The sequence below is a fragment of the Gopherus flavomarginatus genome, chromosome 3, assembly GCF_025201925.1.
Source record: "Gopherus flavomarginatus isolate rGopFla2 chromosome 3, rGopFla2.mat.asm, whole genome shotgun sequence".
NCBI lineage: Eukaryota > Metazoa > Chordata > Testudines > Testudinidae > Gopherus > Gopherus flavomarginatus.
In genome coordinates this window covers 39186769-39208930 of record NC_066619.1, presented here as the reverse complement: position 1 = coordinate 39208930, position 22162 = coordinate 39186769, and the positions used below count along the sequence as shown (strand labels likewise).

The window sequence follows — 22162 nt, the reverse complement described above, 5'->3', positions numbered from 1 at the left end:
GCATCCCTTGCTTTGCAGAAGAGTGCTATCAATTGACCTAAAGAATGAAGTCTTCTACTTTAAGGAGGAAGAGGTTTTCACATATGAAAATTTCCAGGCTAAAATTGTTGATGATCTTGGTACGTCTTCCTGTGCAAGTTCTATGGCTGTTAGTGTGTTTAAAGAGCTTCATACAGAAGAGGTTCTTTAAAACATTTCCCACAAATCATTATTCTCTTTCAAACTATTAAAAGAAAGATGTAAGTGAGGTGGTGGAATCACAGGTATTGTTAGCATCACTGATAAGACTAGCTCACTCTAAGGGAGCACTATTCTGTGAAACCAAAAACTTGATCAAAAAATTCCAAGATGCAGCCTTGGGATAAGAATAATTAGTTACAGAAACACATTTTGGAGTGAAGTTATGGAGGTGAATAACTTAACAAAAATACATGCATAAGAATAGACCATTATTTGATTTGGGTAGCAATCACAAGAGAGTATTGTGGGTCCCCTTCCCCTTGTTTTCTGTACGTATCCTAATCACTCAATTCAGGTTTTCTTAATTGAGGATTTTATGCTTAGTGTTAACAGAGGATTGTGGTAAATTATCTGGCTATAAACTTAGCCTTGTAGTCAGGTCAGGCTATGCCTGCTACTATGAGAGTAGGTGGTACTATCTGTGGCTCATCAAACCCACAGCCTTGTGGGTAGCCAGGAGAGCATAAAGCTGAGGGAGCAATGCCTGAAAGAAAAGCTCCACTGCCTTGTGGGTGAATTCGGGAGAATGTAAGGCTAGGAGAGTAAACGCAGACACAGGAAATCTGGAGTTGAGCCCCTAAGGCAGTCAGGTACTAACATTTTAGTATCTTTCCAGCAACTCCTGCAGCAGATCAGATACCAGATGTATTGGTTCTTTTTCTCCTTTGGATTTTACCTATGATGCCAGGGTCCTGATGTATGGGTAACTTGCCTCCGTATCATCTGTCCAGGCTTGAGCCCTGGAGAAGTCCTCCAACTTCACCCTGAGTGATTTCTTTACTTCAGAGGGGTGCGTATCCATGGTGTCTCGAGACTAAAGGATGTCTACTAAAACTACTACTACTACTGCCCTAAATTTAACCTTAGTAAAATGGAAGTTCTTTTGTATGTCAGAGTTATGCAGGGAGGATGGACTGATCCCAATTTAAGATGTTCACAGACAAAGTCTACCCAGGTACCAAAGCATCCTCATTTGATCAAAGCTCACATATGTGCCCCATGCCTAGTTGGGCTGAAAAGGGGTTAATAGTCTTTACTGGCCTGAAAATTAAAGTGAACTGTCAGACTGCCACGGAGGAGCGGGCAATAGTGGCTCATACAGGTGTTAGAGGGAGTTGGCAGCGTACCTGCTAATTGGGGAACCATAAAAAGAAGCAGAGGCTTTCAGAGGTAAGTTGAGTGGTGCTTTTTCTCTTCTTTTCTAATCTAGGAACCTGCTGAATCAAGCTCAGGACTGGCAATAGTGTAAAATTAAATTCTTGACTGACACAGGAGAACTATTTGTTCCCAGAGACTACAGCTGTAGCAAAGACTATTTTCTTGGGATCTCACTTGACCTAAGCTGAAGGAACTTGCTTTGTGTTGTTTGTGTTTGTTTCCATTGGGACCTTTGGTCAACGGAAATAGCCCTGGGTGGTGGTTTTTCCTTGGGTTAGGTGGAAGAAAGCCAACTGGTGATTACTTTAGCTTCCTGCTGCCCTGGCCTGAGGAAAATGAAAATGGAACATATTTTCTCTCTTGGGATCAAGCTTGAAAGGGAGGTGACCCCCAAACTCCTGGGGTTGGTGGTGATGCCATTACAGTTCCCTTTTTATTCAAGCAACTTAAAATTAACTTGGGCTGCTGAGTAAGAGTGCTAGTAGATATAATGGTTAAAATTGGCCTAACAAAACTGATTATACTTCCACATTTACATTCTCTCTGTAAATATACCCCAACCTCTTACAAACTTGTCCCAAGTTCCCCTTAAGATACTATGGATGCATACCTTTTAAGTGAAGTCTTTTATCTTAATTTCAGGGCTTACTTCTGGGCCTTACAGGTTGAATAGTTGGTAGAATGAACTGTAGGGCATACATTGCAGCATGTTGCCACAGAAAAAGCAGTATGGTAGGGACAGTCAACTTACTATGTTAAAATGTATTAGATCCCCTTTCAGAGTGGTATTGCCTCATTTATGTACAGCTGTAACTTCTGTTGAGTAGGCTTAAGAGACAGCATAAAATCCTGTCATGTAATTTACTTGTGGTTCAAGAAAGGAATGCATCATTGTAAAGACCTACCCTGCTTAAAACCAGTACCCTTTTCTTTACTGAAACACACAAATCTATTCTGAATAGCCACATCTTTCATTATGTGTAGAGCAAAGATTTACTCCTAAAACGAATGATGCAGGCAAAAGGACAACAGCTATACACTCATTAGTGAAACTGTCACTAAATAGGGGTGAAATGTTTGGAGCATTGATTTTTTCATTAGATCAAGCCATAATCTTAAAGATTATATATTATATATAGGAACAATAATGTCATAGGAAGGAGAGTTCTGTACATTAAAAGTTGGTTATAACTCTGTGGTAGTCAGGGACTTGAGAGGGGCACAGATGTCTACAGATTATAGGTCTCTTATTTCCCCAAACGTTTATAATAATGAGTAGAAAATATTTTCCAGGACTAGTAAGAAGTGTAGCCAACCATCCTCTTTTTACAACTCTATGCAGTATTGTCCCCAGACCCACAATTTTGGTCAAAATATCTGTGGAGAACAGAATAATATATTTGGGTTCTTATCCCGTTGAACGCCAAGCACCATCTCTGTCAGCTGGCTTGACCAATAAAATTGCAATCCTAATATTCAAATATTGGATTCTGATGCATTTTCTAATTCAAGAAGAGTGGATTCAATTAAAGACTGTTTACTATTGGTACAGACTGTGGGATGCTGCAGTCTTTGAAGATCAATGGCTTGTAGTTTGGCTCTAGTTTAGAGAAAATGAAATACAATGTCAGTTACCATATGATATAAAGCATTATTTTCTAAGACTGAAATAGGACACCCGGAAATCTTTACTATCCAATGTAGATTATTACTTTGTACCTTTTTGGTACTTTATTTGATAATGTGCATTGTCTTTTTGGCATCAGCATCTAATAAAAAAAGTTATATAAATTTAAAAAGATGCAGTGCAGAAACATATGCCAGACAATGGGAGTAGTGAGGCTGGAAGGCAGGGAACCTAAAAAGGGATTTTGTAAGTAAGTTTTTGTTTGCAGAGACTGACACCTCACGTTTCTGTAAACCAAATCATGGTGTCCAGCAGGACAAGATAGTTCATATGCAGCTATAGACAGACCCAAAGCTGAAAAAATGTAACTAAACTGGTGTGTATGAGTGTCATGATTGCAAAAGGTGGAGGGGGATAAATAGCATATACCACATCGGAGAGTTTTGCAGTGATTAAAACATAAGTGACAACAGAAGAAATGGCAGAAGGAAGGAAGAGTATTAAAAAACCCATCAATATTTTAAAGCACACCTCAAGTGTATGAAATTACATATGTTTATGAAACATTACCAGGATTGTATGCACAAATTGGGTGACTGTTCACTTAAAGAGCCATTTAGCCAGCCATTTCTTTTCATTCTAACTATACACAAAATGTAGCTAATAGTTGAAAATTTGTGAACACAATTATTTTCCATCAAAAAATGCTGATCTTTGTTAAAGTCAAAACATTAGGGTCAAAATTCTGTTTCAACTTTATTGGAAATTTGATTTTTTGTTAGTTAATTTAATTGATTTGATACAATTAAAAAATTCAAAATCAAAACAAATGTTTCAGTTGATTCAAAATGAATTAATCATTTTGCAGGAAATCCTAAAATTCTCTTTTTTTTAAATTGGAATTAAGACAAAAAGTGAAATAACATTCTGTTAAACAGAAATTCCAGTTCCCACACAGATAGTCTCTAACCTTTATCTGTCCTTAACTGTTCTGAGGTGGGTTTTTTTTTTGCAGGAGGTGGGTGCGGTTAGTTATCTGGGTGCCTAAAAATCATAACTCACTCCAGATCCTCCTCTTTTCCCTATGGAAAAGCATGGCCTTTTAAATCTTAAATCCTATATTTCTTTACATTAGGACTGTACGACTCCTGCTTGCTCTTCACTGCATTTTGATAATCTGAATGGCCATGTGCAGTGTAAACAAAAACTTGATCTAAATAGTTTAGTGAAAGGTCAAGCCACATTAAACAGGAACACTTTAAGTTACCAGTATGATAGCAATTATTGATTATTACTGGGGAGGATAGTTCTGTTTGCTCTTATAATGTTCTAATGGAAATGGATGTTGTGATGGGTTGGATCACAGAACCCCCCCTTGGGAGCTGCCACCTGATGTGCCAAGACTACCTCTGCCCCTGTTTTCCCTGCCAGCTCGAGACTTCAGCACCTTGTCTTGCTGAGCCAGACAGTCTCATCTGCTCCAGCACAGACCCAGGGTCTGAACCAAGTGCCCAAAAGCTGCAGACTTAACTGAAAACAGCTTACAGAAGTGTGCTGGTCTCTAACATTCAAATGCTCACCTCCCAATGGGGTCTAAGCCCAAATAAATCTGTTTTACCCTGTATAAAGCTTATGCAGGGTATCATAAATTGTTCACCTTCTATAACACTGATAGAGAGAGATGCACAGTTGTTTGCTCCCCAGGTATTAATACATACTCTGGGTCAACTAATAAGTAAAAAGTGATTTTATTAAATACAGAAAGTAGGATTTAAGTGGTTCCAAGTGTAACAGACAGAAAAAAGTAAGTCACCGAGCAAAATAAAATAAAACATACAAATCTATGTCAAATCAAACTGAATACAGATAATCTCACCCTTAGAGATGCTTCAGTAAATTTTTTTCTCAGAGTGGATACCTTCCAGTCCTGGGCACAATTCTTTCCCCTGGTACAGCTCTTGTTCTAGCTCAGGTGGTAGCTAGGGGATTCTTCATGAAGGCTTCTGGTTATGTCCCACCCATTTATATATCTTTTGCATAAGGCGGGAATCCTTTGTCCATCTCTGGGTTCCCAGCCCCTCCCTCTCAATGGAAAGACACCAGGTTAAAGATGGATTCCAGTTCAGGTGACAGGATCACATGTTATTGCAAGACTTGATTACCCACTTGCCAGCACACAGGTATACAGGAAGACTTACAGGTAAAACACATCCATCTGCAGTCAATTGTCCTGGTTAATGGGAGTCATCAAGATTCCAAACCACCATTAATGGCCCACACTTTGCATAATTACACTAGGCCCTCAAAGTTATTTCATATTTCTAGTTTCAGATACAAGTGGTACATTTATACAAATAGGATGATCACACTCAGTAGATGATAAGGTTTGTAATGATACCTTACAAGAGACCTTTTGCATGAAGCATATTCCAGTTACATTATATTCAAACTCATTAGCAGAGGGGTAGCCGCGTTATTCTGGATCTGTAAAAGCAGCAAAGAGTCGGTGCCACAGGACTCTTTGCTGCTTTTACAAACTCATTAGCATATTTTAATAAAATCATATAGACTGCAACGTCACAGATGTTATGATTCTTACAGCCCAGGCATGCTTGAATATATCCTGTGTGATCCAAAAGTAGTAAGAGATCTGTCTCCAGGTATCTTATTAGGTTGATACAAGTCACCTCTTTTCTTTTTTTATTTTTCTCCCTCTCTGACAGAAAGCAATCCCAGATAAGCAGATTAATGTGTGGGATAGCTCATCTTTATTGTTCTGTTGCAGCACTTTCAGCTCTCCAGAGCCAGTTAGACTTGTTATGAGGAGCTAACTGATTGGCTGGTTGTTGAGCTCAGTTTCATAAATTGTATAGTCCAGAGTGTATGAGCATGATTGCTACAGTTGCAGTAATCCAGAGGCCTGTCAGTTCCTGAGTTTACGCATGTTTGTTCCTATATGTGTTATAATATTGGCTTGGAATTTCCTGTCTTAAATAGTTTGCTATTGCATCTTCAGGAGTCTGTGAGTAGTTTTCGACTTTTCAAGTTAATTACATACTATAAACAAGAATGCTTGTAATTAGGAAGTATTGTATTAGCTGCTGATTAACATTTGAGATACTGTACTGTATGAATAGAATACAATTAACCTTGGGGCTATCAACCTGACAGGGTTAACACAGCATCATGCTATAAATTCCTGTCAGCTATATTTTGAATGAATTCTTTTCAGAAATGTGCCATGCTTTGACCCTCCGTATTCTGTGTTTTACTATAAGAATATGAGGATGCTGTATTTGTGGGTTATTCATGCTGACATTGAACCTAATTAGTGTCAAATCAAAAGCATATGCTATATTTTCCATAGAAAAACCTCTTCATGTGGGTTAGACATAGTATGCTAGCTGTGGATGATGAATTATTAGGAGGAATGCACAGAGATGCCAGCATACGATTTTATTTTATTCTCTTTTTTAGAAAAAGAAAATTTAGTTGCTGTTCTCACACTTTTGAAAAATACTGTTAAATTCAAGGAACTCAATTATTTTTAAAACCTGTTTTGCTTGAATAATCTAGGATCGTCATGTTTATAGCAAGCTAAATGCAAGCACATTAGAGTTTATGTATTAAAAAGAAAACAAATCTACTCAACACTGAATTAAAAACCCAATGGAAAATGCTGTTTGGGATTTGCAGTTTAATCAGATGAAGTTATCACAGTGACTCCCTGATTGGTTTCCTGAGATTGTTGAGTGTTACTTCTGTTGCAGCTGAGGTTTAAAACAATACAGCAGTAGATTGAGATCAGAAACTAGAAAACCACCAAACTGGTGTTCAGCTACTCTGTAGCAAATTCAGAGTGGTCACATTTATTGCTACAAATCCATCAGTTCATGAAAGGAGTTCACTAAGTTTCCTCAATGCTTGCTTTTTGGAAACATCATTTTATAGTGTGTAATAAAGTTAGCATTTATGGGTAAATTGCTTGTGTTAGTATGTGCATTACAGTATTTTTGTTAACCCATCTTAAGCCCTTGATGTTTCTTGTTAACTTTCTTTCTGTAGCTGTGCCTTCTCTGACAGATTAATGTAAGTAAGCAATAATTTTTCAATAGAATATTTTCTTCAGACAGATGACTTGAACTGTACATTTGAAAAGTGTAAAGCTTTTTAGGCTGTGCTGAACATAGTTGTCTGAATACCTATGAAGTTTTGTCTTGATGTCAAAGTTCTGTTAATTATTTCTGTTAGGAAATAAGTCTCATGCTTAATGTTCTGTATCTTTTTTTAAAGTAGCCTTCACTTAGAACTACAGTTAAAATGTGTTGCTATATATGTCACAGGAAAAATTTGCTCTGCCAAAATTTTTATGGTTAAATCTCTTCCTTTTTAAAATGCATTTTTAGCTCCATTACATGCTCTGTGTAGAAGTAAGAGGTGAAATGTTTCTTTTATGCTAGTGGCCTTATATTTATTGGATATGTCTTATAATACATAGAGAAAGTATGCCTGCATTTCCTCAAATGGCTAATTCAACATATACTGTACTACATTCTGGTATAAAGTGTCCATGCTGTTGCTGTAACACATTGTAAGTAAACATAAGGTTCAAGTGAGCAGTATAAAATGGAATTTAATGCTGCTGTGATATTGTGAAGTGTATTTCTGTTACACATGGGTCATCATATTACTGTTAGTAAACAAACTTAATATTACTAGATGTTTCATGATACCAGACATAAAAGGCTTTTATTTAGTCAAGATAAACTTTGAATGAACCACCTGCAACCACTCCATCTTAAGTGGTCATTTTATAATAAGCAGACTTACCAATAGGTGTTGTATTACAATTGTTCCATGTGTAAACTGTGTGTATAAATAATTAATTTGTCTGGGATTATTCACATTTAGTCCTTGCAGGGAAAATGTAGTATAATTGGTTACCTTACTGAAACATATTTATATAAGGAATCATATTTAGCTTTCCATTGGATGTGGATGAGAAGTCTGGAATCAATCAGTGTAGTTTCCATATATTGTGTGTGAGGTTTAGGAACAATTTTGGTTGATATTTCATCATCCAGACTACAGCCTGTTGCTGTTCAGTGCTTCTCACAAATTATGTATCACCAGTCATGCTTTTCTGTCATTTGTCATTATTTTTTTGTTATCCAATCTGGATATTAATATTGAACTTGAAAGGCTAAAACTTGCTTGTGTTTAATCCATCTATGGAAAAGCTGTCATATTTCGTAAATGTATCACTTGGGGAAGTACTGTAGCCCATAATCCCAAGGGGCGTAATGCAAAGAGGTCTTATTGTAATTGAATACATATATCCCTATAGGTCTTTCAGTTCCATATTGTTAAGAACTGAAAATTGATTGAACATACTATTGGTGAGACTAACAGTATTACTCCACTAGTGCCTAGAGGCTGTAACCCACATCAGGGCCCCATTGTGCTGGACACTGTAAGAGATGGTCTCTGCCCTGAAGCAGTTACAATATAAACAAAGATAGACGAAGGGTGGGAGGGAAAACAGAATATCATAGGAAGTGACATGCAACCTTGGGCAAGTCACAGCAGGTCAGAAACTCAGCTAGGAGTGGAATTTCTATCTTTTAGGTCATGCTACCTTCCCTCTGAGGAAACTTTTCTGACCAGTAATATGTTTCAATACTTAAGTGTAAGATACTGGAATAATCATTCAGAAAGCCTAGGCTGGACCTTGCAGAACTCTTTAAAAACAAAACCAGTATTTAAAATGCTGTGAGCAGTGTAGGTACTTAAACTAGCACCCTAGTTGTAATTTAATTTAAAAATAATGGGGTTGGTGGCAGGGGATTTTTTTTTTTGTAAAGGAAAGGATCCAAGATTTTGGAGGCTTATCTTCACAATAGAGTTAACTGGACTTATAACTTGTGTGATGCCCTTAACTCATGTCCTGTCTACCCACACACACCCTCAACTTGAGTTCCCTGACCTGTGGAGGTTTAGGCCAAAGCTTGAGTTAGTTCATCTCATCAGAGAGTAACATGACCACTTTGAAATGTGGATGCAGGCTAGCTCAACTTGAATGCATCTAAAATCCAAGAAAAGTAAGGCTGGAAGGACTTTGAGAATCCATTTTGTCCATCCCCCCTGCTCTGAAGTAGGGTTTAGTATACTTAGACCGTCCCTGCAGGTGTTTTTCTAACTTGTTCTTAAACCTCCAAGGATGAGGATTCTACGGCCACCCTAGGTAGCCTGTTCCAGTGCTTAACTATCCTTGATCATTAGAAAGCTTTTCCTAATATCCAGCCTAAATCTCCCTTGCTGCAAACTAAGCCAATTACTTCCTGTCCTACACTCCGTTGATATGGAGAACAATTGATCACAGTTCTCTTTATAATCTTTTACATATCTGAAGATTTATTAGGTTCCGCCCTCTTCTCTTCTCAAGACTGAACATGCCCAGTTCTTTTAACCTTTCCTCATAGGTCAGGTTTTCTAAATCTTGTATCAATTTTGTTGCTCTCCTCGGAATTCTCTCCAATTTGTTCACATCTTTCCTAACATGTGGCACCCAGAACTGGACACAGTACTTCAGCTGAGGCTCAGTAGAGCAGAACAATTGCTTCTTGTGTCTTGCATATGACTGTTACCACATCACAGGATTACATTTGCCTTTTTGCAACTTTGTTGACTGATATTCTGTTTGTGATCTGCTATCACCCCCAGATCCTTTTCAGCAGTACTGCTACCTAGCCAGTTATTACCCAGTCCTCTAATGCTAATACTAATTGCTAGTCCTCTAGTGCGTTCCCCAAATTCCCCCCATGTATCCAGAAAAGACAGACAAGCTCTCCCACAATTCACTTGGACAGAATTCGTCAAGTGGCTCAGCTTATTGAAGGGCAAAGAACAATGGGATGTGCCACAGATGAGCTAGTGCAGTGCCAGTGTGGACAGAGCAGCTCAAGTGTTACTTCAGAGTGTGGCCGTTTTGAGAGAGGTAACTTGAGATAAATCTGTGTGAAGACCTACCCTGGACCATCTCTTTGACCCACTAAAGACCAATTTTTTTTTTTTTTTTGGGCAATAGCACCTAGGGGCCCATTAGGGATCAAGTCTCCTTTGTACTAGGCACCGTACAACCAGCCAGAGGCGTTGAAACAATTTTTATAGTGGGGTGCTGATATACATTGAACCAAACTGTAAATAATGTGTATGTAATGGAAACCATTTCAATCCAGGGGGTTGAAAGTTCCAGCAGCTATGCAGCCAGCACAAAAACAGTTCTTGCCCCAGAAAGTTCACAATCCAAGAACTCATTTATCTGCAGGCCATTCCAAAAGATTTACCTATTTTTCCCAGGCTCTTGGTAAGGTTCGGTAAGCAGTGCTGAGAGGACTGGGATGGCTTGCTGAAGTTTCAAATCTTATTAGTTAACTCGATATTTTATGCATTTGTGTTTGGTGGGGTACCACTGAGCCCCCGACCCACCAGCCTGGGCTCCCTGTCACACTGTGCTGTTGTGACAAGTTGCTCTTTCAGTCAGCATACACACAGACAGGGACACACCTAGCTGCAGTAACATGCAGACAGGCTTTTTGACCAGCCCCTGCATGGGAAGGCTATGCAACTCGGGCGCTTACCAGCTTCTCAGGCACACCCCTCTTCTGGAGGGCAAACCCAAAATTATACCATCTTGCACTGCACAGAGAACTGTACAGTGTAAACTCATAAAATTCGCTGTCTCTCAACGTGGAGAGAGATGTGCAACAGCCTTCTGCCCTATGTTATGATTTCCACACACTGGTTTTAGACAAAACAAAAACAAGTTTATTAAATAAGGAAGATGGATTTTAAGTGATTATAAGGGATAGCAAACAGATCAAAACAGCTTACCTAGCACATAAACAAAAATGCAATCTAAGCTTAATATGCTAAAGAGATTGGATATAAGTAGCAATTTCTCATTCTAATGGTTGATTTAGGCAGTTTGCAGAGATTCTAGAGGGCAAGCTGCACTTGCCTGCAATTTAAAATCCCAGGTATTTCTTTCACAAGCTAGAAATCCCTCTAGCCTGGGTTCAGCTCTTCTCCCCCAGTCCAGTCCTCCTTCCTCAGGTGTTTTCAGGAGTCTCTCTGATTGTATTTTGCCCAGTGGGCATTCCCCAGGTGTAAACACATTTGTAATAGATGCATAGACAATATTCCTAACTTCAGATACCAAAATGATACATACATATGTAAGCAGAGTCAGGATGAGCTCTACCCTGACATCTGGTGGTGAATTATGGGAAGTGTGGAAAGAATTTCAGGAAGTGTGAAATCTCAGATATTTGCATGGGCACGCCCAGCATAGCCCAAGGCAGCCTGGGATGGTTATTTTGACAGCTCTGGGATCCCCAATTTCTTTGTTATTGGGGCAGGATAAATAAAGTGTTGCCACCTGATTATGTGAATGAGGAACTATAAGACTGCTTTATGACAGAGCTGTCTCAATATAAATTAAGTGACCCTTGCTAGACAAGGGACATGGGTTCCAACTCCCAGTGAATTGAGAGAGGTTGGGGACTGGTGTGTGTACCTGATGGTATGGGCCACCTTTTGAGGGTCTGGAACACCAATTGCACAGTCTCCTCTCTCCACTGTAAAAGAGTAGAGCTAATTTTGATTCCATTAGGAATCCATCTAGAGACTGCTGAGCTGAATTCATGTTGGGCCAATGGTACATCAGCACCAGGGCTCCCCTACTAAGAGCTGAAATCACTGAAAGAGCTGAGCTGAGATCACTGAGTGCTGTGTTAACTAGTGGGGGAGCCTGAAGACCTATCTTTAAGCGGCTGGCAGCACGGAGCAGTTTGCAGCATGTTGGAGCAGCCCATGGAACAGTGAGTGGAGTGAAGTGGTTTGCAGGGATGGCTGGAGGAGTGGCACAGCTGGTGTGGTGGAGCTGGTCGTGGTGAAGGCTGCAGCAGAACTCCATGGAGAGGCGGAGCAATTGGCGCTGGCCCACGTAAGGTGCCCCTTAACACCTTGTGTGGACTCCCTCCCCCCCATTTCCACCCAGGCTAGGGGGGTAAAACTCTGCAGATAAACTTTTGAATTCTGGGGTGGCACTGACCAGAGACTTTTGGGGTGTTGGACTTTGGGTTGATTGGGCTTAAGACCCTAAGAGGGAAAAGACATTGCCAAAAGTACTTGGAGGTGGGTTTTTGCTTATGGTTTGTGTTATAATCCTGTTTGTGGTGTTTCTCCAATGGGATGCTGCATTGTTTCCTTCCTTTATTAAAAGGATTTTGCTACACTCCGACTCCGTGCTTGCGAGAGGAGAAGTATTGCCTCCTAGAGGTGCCCGGGGGGTGTGGTATGTAAGTGTCCCAGGTCACTGGGTGGGGGCTCGAGCCGGTTATGCATTGCGTTATTGAAACGGAACCCCTGGATACTGAACTCGGCCCTTGTTGCTGCCAACTCAGAGGGGCAGAAGGGTTACACATACAAATAGGATAATCATAACCTTTTCAATAATATCTTACATAAAATACATCATAGTTATGCCATAATCATATCTTATAACGTTACTATGAAGAATATGGGGCATAATGCCACAGTTGGTCTTGATGGACAAGTTGTATAAATAGGTAAATCTTTTAAATACAGAATTGACTTGTGCATAGAGCTTTAGGCATTTACTTACATTTGAAAAAATGGACCCAAATTGCTCTCTTTGAGTGAAACTTTAGGGGCTGACACTATGCTAGTAATTACCAAGGTGAGCTGGACTGTCAGTTCTACCAAGAAAATTTATATCAAAACTATGCAACATGTTTTGGAGAGTTTTAGTAAATATTTTTGATCACAGAAAGCTCTATTTTTATCTGTTACAATACTCTAGAATATGGGCTACAGCAGTGTCCTACTTTTATCTGTTACAATCTTCTCATTGGCAGCTACAGTAAGATTTGTGCAGCCAGTAGAAATACCTCTGGTTTGTGTGGGAGGGGTGTGTGCACGCGCACGCGTGTGTAAGCGTATGCTGATTTTGCTGTTCACCCCACAAATGTAGAAGTCAAGAAATGAGATTTGTTTTGTATTTTGTAAGTATACCCACCTCATTCACTGCACACAGCTTCCTTACATATGTATCTTTTGGAAGGTCCTTCGTGCAAACAGCTGACAGAAAAGCACACACTATCTGCTTAGTAATGCATTTATTACATGTCTTTGCTTCTGCTAGCAATTCATTTCAGCTCTGGGAATTAAATATAGGGCATAGCAAGTAGAGGATTTGACAACATCTCCTGTTGCTGTTGCCATGGAATATTATTTGAATGTTGATAGTAAGGGACTGTAAAATAATATACAATCCCTGATGCATGAATAAACATCCTCTGGTACAGCATCATTTATCATTCTGTGTAAACATGCTCTGGTGAGACAGAAGTACCTACCAATATGACCAACCTATTACATCATCTTATATCTATGAAAGATTGCAATATATAAACACTATTTTCATAGCTGATAATGGGTACTCTAAAGTTCAAAAGGAAAATTGGAATTTCACTAAGTCTTAAATGTGCTGTATTTCCTTTGTTTTTCTTCTTGCTTGTAATTTTTTCTCTATTTACACCTCAAAATTATCCACCAACAATACAACGTATGTCCCAGGACTTGAGAACTGGATAAACAAGTCCAGGTCAGTCAGAAATCCTTTCTCTTACACTTTTTTTTTTTAATGGGAGGAGTTTTGACTTAGCTATAAGCTTCTTAAATTAAAACCGCAATACTGACTTAAGGGAAAAATATGACAGACTGCGTACATACACACACATCTTGATACTGTAAGTCATTGACTCTTCATGTGACTGTCATTAAAGGGTCTTGCACAAGCTACTAAGTTTCATCTGTGAGTGCCATAAATGTTTGGAATCTGCAGTAAATTGAGTATCTCTCTTCCTTCAGGTATAGTATTCATAGAATACATAAGTCAAAAAAAGACTGTGGAGGTGGAGAAGCTGAATTTGTCTCATCGCAGGATAATAGGGGTATCAGAATACAGATGCAAAAGTACTTTTCAAAATGCCTAAGATTCTTTTATTAAAAAAAAAATGTGCATTAGAAAGCAAGTTGCGCCATAACTTGCTTCACAATGGCAATTCTGTCCCGTAGGGCTGGGCCTGGCTCCCTGCCCCAGGCATTGGGCCCTGGTGCATGAGGTTGCAGTGCCACTCAGTTTTGGCCTGGTTTCTCCTCCAGCATGCTGCAGGTGGAGCAGCAGAGACTAGTTTCAGTGAGAGTGGTGTTGCAACCTGGCGCATGGGATCACAGCATCGCTCAATAGCTGTGCCAAATCTGAGTGGCACCTCAGCCCTGTTGGGGTTCTGTTTGTGTGTGCTGTGTGCTTAGGGGCCACCTGAAGGTAAGCTGGATATTTGGAGTGGGGAAGGAGGCAGTTCTATGGCCTTCTGTGGGAAGGTATGTGGATAGAACAAATCTTGGGCAGGTGGCTGAACTGTGTGGAGTGTAAACAGGGCTAGGAAAAGTGGAAACCTGGTTTTTCAAGTTGACAAGAACCAGAACTTCAGGGGTACAAGCCCACTGATTAGATTTTGCTGAATCATACAAACCATAGGCAATAGGATTTCTAAAGATTTGCATAAAATGGAGTAGAATCATAGGGTTAGAAAGGACCACAAGGGTCATCTAGTCTAACCCCTTGCCAAGATGCAGGATTTGTTGTGTCTAAAAACCAGCCAAGACAGATGGCTATCCAGCCTCCTTTTGAAAACCTGCAGTGAAGAAGCTTCCACAACCTCTCTAGGCAGCCTGTTCCATTGTCCTACTGTTCTTACACTTAGGATGTTTTTCCTGAGGTTTAATCTAAATTTGCTATGATGTAGTTTGAACCCATTGCCTCTTGTCCTGCCCTTTGTGTCATGAGAGAACAATTTTTCTCCATCTTTTTTTATGGCAACGTTTCAAGTTTTTGAAGACCATTATCATATCCCCCCTTAATCTCCTCTTTTCCAAATTAAACATACCCGGTTCCTTCAGCCTTTGCTCCTATGACTTGCATTCCATCCCTCTGATCATATTTGTTGCTTGCCTCTGGATCCTTTCCAGTTTCTCTACATCCTTTCTATACATTGGTGACCAAAATTGGATACAGTACTCCAGCTGAGGCATAATCAGAGCCACATAGACTGGGGTACTATCACTTCTTGTGAGTTGTGTGCTTATGTCTCTGTTAGTGCAACCTAAAATTGCATTGGCTTTTTATTTAATTTTTTTTTCAACAGCATCTCTGTCAAGGTCTGATTCCCACTTTGAACTTTAGCGTCCAGAAAGTGGGGACCTGCATGTACCCCGTCATGGTATAATTCCCCACTCTGAACCTTAGCGTCCAAAGGATGGGGTACTAGCATGAATTCCTCTAAGCTTAATTACCAGCTTAGAACCTGTAGCGCTGCCACTAACCAGGAATTCCAGTGCCTGGTACACTCTGGTCCCCCCAAAACCTTGCCCGGGGACCCCCAAGACCCAGACCCTGTGGATCTTAACACAAGGAAAGTAAACCCTTTCCCCCACCGTTGCCTTTCCCAGGCTTCCCCTCCCTGGAAGATCACTGTGATTCAAACTCCTTGAATCTTAAAACAGAGAGGAAAATTCACCTTTCCCCCTCCTTCTCTCTCCCCCTCCCAGATTCTCCCTGAGAGAGAAAGTAATCCTTACACAGAGAGAAAATTAACCTTTCTCCCCACCAATTCCCTGGTGAATCCAGACCCAGTCCCCTTGGGTCTCACCAGAATAAAAAAACAATCAGGTTCTTAAACAAGAAAAAGCTTTTAATAAAAGAAGGAAAAAACAGTAAAAATTATCTTTGTAAATTTAAGATGGAATATGTTACAGGGTCTTTCAGCTATAGACACTGGGAATACCCTCCTAGCCTAAGTACACAAGTACAAATTAAAATCCTTCCAGCCAAATACACATTTGCAAATAAAGAAAACAACCATAAGCCTAACTCGCTTTATCTACGTAGTACTCACTATTCTGAACTTATAGGAGCCTGTATCGGAGAGATTGGAGAGAAACCTGGTTGCACGTCTGGTCCCTCTGAGCCCCCAGAGTGAAGAACAACCAAAATCTAACAGCACATACAAAAACTTCCCTCCTTCAAGATTTGAAAGTATCCTGTCCCCTGATTGGTCCTCTGGTCAGGTGACAGCCAGGCTCACTGATTTTTGTTAACCCTTTACAGGCAAAAGAGATATAAAGTACTTCTGTTTCATTAACTCTTAACTATCCATTTATGACAACCCCTCTAAACTTAATTCCTAGCTTAGATCTGATAATGCTGCCACCAACCAAAATATAGTGTTTGGTACACTTTCCTCCCCCCAAAACCTTCCCTGGGGAACCCAAGATCCAAATCCCTTGGATCTTAAAACAGAGAGGAATAAACCATTCCCCGTCCTTCCCCCTCCCAGATTTTCCCCTCCCTGGGTTACCCTGAGAGAGAGTGTGATTCAAACTCCTTGGATCCTAAAACAGAGAGGAATTAACCTTTTCCCCCCTTCTTTCCCCCTCCCAGACTTTCCCTGAGAGAGACACTGATCCAAATTCCTTGGATCCTAAAACAGAGAGGCATTAACCTTTTCCTCCCCCTTCTGTCCTCCCACCACTCCCTGGTGAGTTCAGACCCACTCCCCTTGGGTCTTACACAAGAATAAAAAAAATCAATCAGGTTCTTAAAAGGAAAAGCTTTTAATTAAAGAAAGAGAAAAAAATAAAAATTATCTCTGTAAAATCAAGATGGAAAATGTTTACAGGGTCTCAGCTTCACATAGACCAGAGGGACTCCCTCCCCCCAGCCTAAGCATAAGTTACAGCAAACAGAGGTAAAATATCCTTCCAGCAAAATACACATTTGCAAATAAAGAAAACAAACATAAAGACTACTCCGCCTTCTATCTAGTTAGTACTTACTATTATGAACATGAGAGACTGTTTTAGAAAGATTGGAGAAAACTGGTTGCACGACTGGCTCCTCTTAATCCCAAGAGAGAACAAAGAACAAAAAAAAAATCACAAAACAGAGACTTCCCTCCACCAAGATTTGAAAGTATCTTGTTCCCCGATTGGTCCTTTGGTCAGGTGTCAGCCAGGTTCACTGATCTTGTTAACCCTTTACAGGTAAAAGAGACATTAACCCTTAACTATCTGTTTATGACAATCTCATTGCTGATTCATGTTGAGGTTGTGATCCACCACAGCTCCCAAATCCTTCTCAGCAGTGCTGTTGCCAAGGCAGTAATTCCCCATTCTGTATTTGTGCATTTGGTTTTTCTTCCCTAAGTCTAGCACCTTACATTTGCCTTTGTTGAATTTCATTTTGTTGTCTATAGCCCAGTTCTCCAATTTATCAAGATCTCTCTGCATTTTAGCTCTGCCAACACTTTGAAGGATAATCTCCCCTAGCTTTGTCATCCACAAATTTGATCAGTATGCTCTCTACTCCTACATCTAGTTCATTAATAAAGATGTTAAACAACACTGAACCCAGAAAAGATCCTTATGGAACCCCACTTGAAATCTCCCTCCAATGTGACATCATTCCATTAATAGTTACTCTTTGTGGTTGTTTAACTAATTCCGTATCCACTTAATGGTAGTTCTGCCGAGCCTGCATTTTTCCAGCTTACTTATCAGAATGTCATGTTGGACTATGTCAAAAGCCTTGCTGAAGTTCAGGTATATTACATCCACTGCATTCCCCCTATCCATCAAACCAGTTACCCAGTCAAAGAAGGAAATCAAGGTGGTTTGACACAATTTGTTCTTGGTAAATCCATGGTGGCTGTTAGTGATTAACTCTTCATCCTCCAGGTATTCACAAATTGAATGTTTTATACACTGATCTAGTATCTTTCCAGGCATCAAAGTCAAGAGACTGATCTATAGCTCCCTGGATCCTCCTTTCCCCCCCTTTTTAAAGATGGGCACTATGTTAGCCTTTCTTCAGTCTTCCAGGACCTCTTCCATCATCCATGAGTTTGCACGTATTAGTGCCAGTAGCTCCAAGATTTCTTCAGCTAATTCCTTCAATACCCTCAGGTGAATAGCATCAGGTCCCGCTGATCGGAATTGATTCAAATTGGTCAGAAGATCTCTGACATGTTCTGAATGTATTCTGTCATTTGAGTTGGAAAGAGCTTTTAGGTAAATTATCTATTTCAGCTCTTTGTATTACAGTATGAGGGAGTGCTCTTAAATTATTCCTAATTGATGATGGCTGATTCCACACTCCCCTGTGGTGGTTTTTCTTTGGACTAGACTGCTGTTCTATTTACCCCAAACAGTTCTGCTACAGTTTAAGCTTTTTGGACTGGTCATTGCTTAAAAAAAAAACAATATTCAACAGTAAATAGAGTGATAGCTGAGAGCAGTTATTTTCCTTCAATAGCATAGGGGTGTCCTGCTCTGTAATAACTATTGACAAATGTTGACTTTTTGATGGTGACAATCGCTATATTTGTTTGGTTCTCGCTAACTGATAGTAGTTTCTCTTTAGTAGTTTCTTTCCTGAATATGATCACTTTGGTTAATCCTTCCTCATATATATTTTGCACATCTTGCTCATTTTGTCTGTCCTTTCTGAAAGTGTGGGCCAAAACTTAGTGCAGTACTCCAAATGGGCACAACACAGTACTGTGCAGACTACAATAAATAATAATGGTATCTGTTGTCTTGCATGTGATACTTCTATTGATATCCCCCAAAATAGTATCTTACCGTGGGAATGTAAGAAAGATTTTGGAGATACATGTAAAATTGTTTTGAATAAGGCTTCTTTGTTCTCTTGATAGGAAAATCTGCCTTTTTAATAGCCGTAACAGTTAGCTGCCTCTTGAGTGCCCCCCTCGTGGCTCTGCAGTGCCCTGCCTCAATTTCTCTTGGGATCTTCAAAGACTCACGAAATGGTCATAAGTCCAGTAAAAACAGTCCATTTTGGAGTCTGTTTTATTAACATGTGGTTCAGACTAAACACACAGAAGTATCTGCCCCACCTACCCCAGTCTTAAGCTAGGCACAGTTCCTGCTCCCTGAGATACTGATTGTTTCTGCTCTCTGAGCAGCTGGAGGGGATGCAAGACCTGGCCTACCTTTTCTGCCTTCTTCCCAAAAGGAGAACAAAACTTCCAGGTAGGGCTTTTTAGCCAGCCATTACTCCCGGGGCTTCCCAAGTGGAGTCTCCTTTATTCAGGGACTACTGCAGGAGACTTTCTCTTCCTTGGGTTTTCTCTCTGTAGTCCCAGGGTTCTGCTCTTTGACTATCCACAAGCCTCTGTTTTTCTGTCCGCCCCATCCCCCCTCAGTTGAATCATATGATAGTCTGTCGGGGGACTTAATTCATTCTCTGCACCTGGGGAGGCAAACCTGCTGTCACAGGTAGGCCGAGATCTATTTCCCTTTAAAAGGATCAGCCACCCAATGACAATATCCAAAATAGAAGAGAAGGCATAGCTTTGTCAACCTATTTTATGTCTTTTATAATACAGGGATGTGCCAAGGAGGGAGCTGATCTTAAATCCATGTGAGATCTGGGCACTAATTTGAAATTTAGCCTGTCTATAAAGCTAAAATTGTTCTCATGTAGCAATGTCCTCACTAAGTTCCTGCCAGCCAGTATGCATTTTTCCTCTGTTGGTTAGTGCATCAAGTTTTATAGAGAAGAAGAATCTATTTCTTAAATACATACATATCCCTGTTTTCCATGCCGCCTCCTACTGAGCATCCCAACATACAATTACTGCAGTGAAAAGTATCCAGAGCATATGTGCTGGCCATCACACAGACGAGCTTCACAATACAAATCATGTGCTTTAAACCTCTTATTAAAATTTAAAGTAAAGCTTAGATTTTTAATCCTTTTCACAGTCTAAATACTGTATACAGCATGAAAATCCAACTCACACTGGGGTCTGAACATCTGTGGCTCATCCATTTTAACAGATGGCTAGATCTGTGACATTCCAGACAGTCACAGCACAGTGTGGTGTTTGGCACAAGCATATGTTGTGCATCTACCTATCCTTGACCACTTAAAGATGGCCCCTGCTCCAGCTTTTTGGTGTATGAAATTCCTCATTGTGTGCTGTCCCGGGGCTTGAGGCATAGAGGCTCTTTTATGTGCCACTGTTCTCTCCATATGGAGAATAATTATGGCGGGAAGGGGAAGTAGCAAATCACTGCTTCAGTTGTTTATAAATGGCATATAAAATGATATAACAATGTATAGAAAATAGCTTGTGTATTTAATACTAAACAAGACAATGATTAGTTGAGAGTTGAAAACAGGTATCAATATTCTGTATATTTTAACTAGAATGAATGGGTACATGATACTTACCAACATGAACCCTGCATTTATTTTGGGATGTTTTACATAAATCCAGCAAATTGTTTTAAAAAAAAATCTGTCCCTTTCCATCTGTTCACTAAGTTCATTTTGGATTAAGACGACCTCCCATGATAGCACAACAGAGCATGAGAACATTAAATCCAGACATAAGGAACTTCCTAAAGTCCTATCGTAGAACGTAACGGTAAGATCCTTCTTGGGCACATTCAAAATCATGGGCCCTGTGGGAGTGCTGTGGGAATACTGATGTATAGTATAATACACTGGAGAACCAGCATAGTTCCAAAATACCAAAAAAGATACAACTTAGATGAACAAGAAAGCCATTCTTTAGAAGAATTTTTCCATACAGGGGAAGTACTTGAAATAAGGCATTTAAAAACAGAACAAAAAAGTCCTAGGAAATAGATGCATCTATGCAATGGATTTAAAGAGCCTTTTCATCTCCAAGTTAGCATGCTTTAAAATCTGATTTAGGTCAATAGTGAACAAACGTTATTATATCAAAGCAACTGGAAGAATTGTTGGTCTTGGTCTATTTCCTAATAGGCAGTTACCTGGAGCTGTTGTCATAGAAGATTGCCCATATCCTCAAAGTCCCATCATAATTATTGTGAAATACACTCTGGCTGGAACTCTGAGAAGCCACTAATTAATAGACACAAAAATTACTTCCTCACTTTGAAATGTCATGCAGGAACTTGAAGTGGTGTTCTGTGGCTGGAGGGTTTCATTCTCCAGAGCTCTTGTTCAGAAAGAAGCTAGAAACTCTTGCTTAGCTCCTGCAGTCCTAGTAGGGACCATGCTTGGTTGCTCTGTGGAGATGATGCATGTGCATGTAGATGCTGAGAGGGAACGGCATGTGCTCAATGTACATGGAATCTTCAAAGAAGTTAACTGCCAGACTCTAACAAGTTGCGAGTGAGCATGTCCCGGACACCAGGGTAACCCTGCCTGCCAAATAAGTCCCTGCTACAAAGCATGCAGACATTAGAACTCCTCAACAAAATAGTTGTACGGCTTATTTTTAGTATGAACAAACTTTATTCTCAGGAATGGATGAACTGTGTTAGCTGAAATGTCCCAAAACAATTTGGCATGAGGCAAACCCCTGGCATGGGAAATTTTAGCCCAAATAGTTAGTCTGGCAAAGTTATAAGCAATGGAAAACTGGATCTTCTGACAGAAAGTGTTGCTAAACCTTGGCTAATCAGCATAGCTAGTAATGGTGCATAAATTTCTAGTTGACCATGTCCAAGTCAGATTTTATCTCATTTACAACTTTATAAGATTGTGGTTATTGAAAATGAATACATTTATTTTCAGCACTGATTTTAAGTGGCCTTAAAAAACCTAACTAAACAAAACACCACTCTTCTCAGTGGTGACAATAGATTTTGCTATTCAGTTTTCACTTTTTAATTAATGAAGCTGGGATTGACATATGGCACATATTGTGTAGCCTGATTATTATGGAAACCAGGTTTAATATTAGTTGATATGTGCTCTGGTCCTTTGTCACTACACTTCCAGTAGAGATCTGGTAAATAATCAGATAATCCCAACTAAACATGAGAATTTGCATCTCTGAATTAGGATGTAATTTTGCTGCTTCTTTCTGAAATGTTATATAGACATAAAAAAAGAAAACAATTGATTCAAAATGAAACATTGTTTTCACAGGAAACAGATTATTGTGGGGAAATGGCAAATTGACA

At 39.8% G+C, this 22162-nt stretch overlaps 1 protein-coding gene across 1 annotated transcript in view; it reads left to right on the top strand.

Moving 5' to 3' along the window:
* Nucleotides 1-5950: 5950 nt before the first annotated feature.
* Nucleotides 5951-22162, top strand: part of PDE4D (phosphodiesterase 4D) — a 1077829-nt gene continuing 1061617 nt past the window's right edge. The window contains exon 1 of the mRNA XM_050946931.1: nt 5951-6047. The gene's annotated coding sequence lies outside the window, so the exon portion shown is untranslated. The remainder of the gene's footprint in view (nt 6048-22162) is intronic.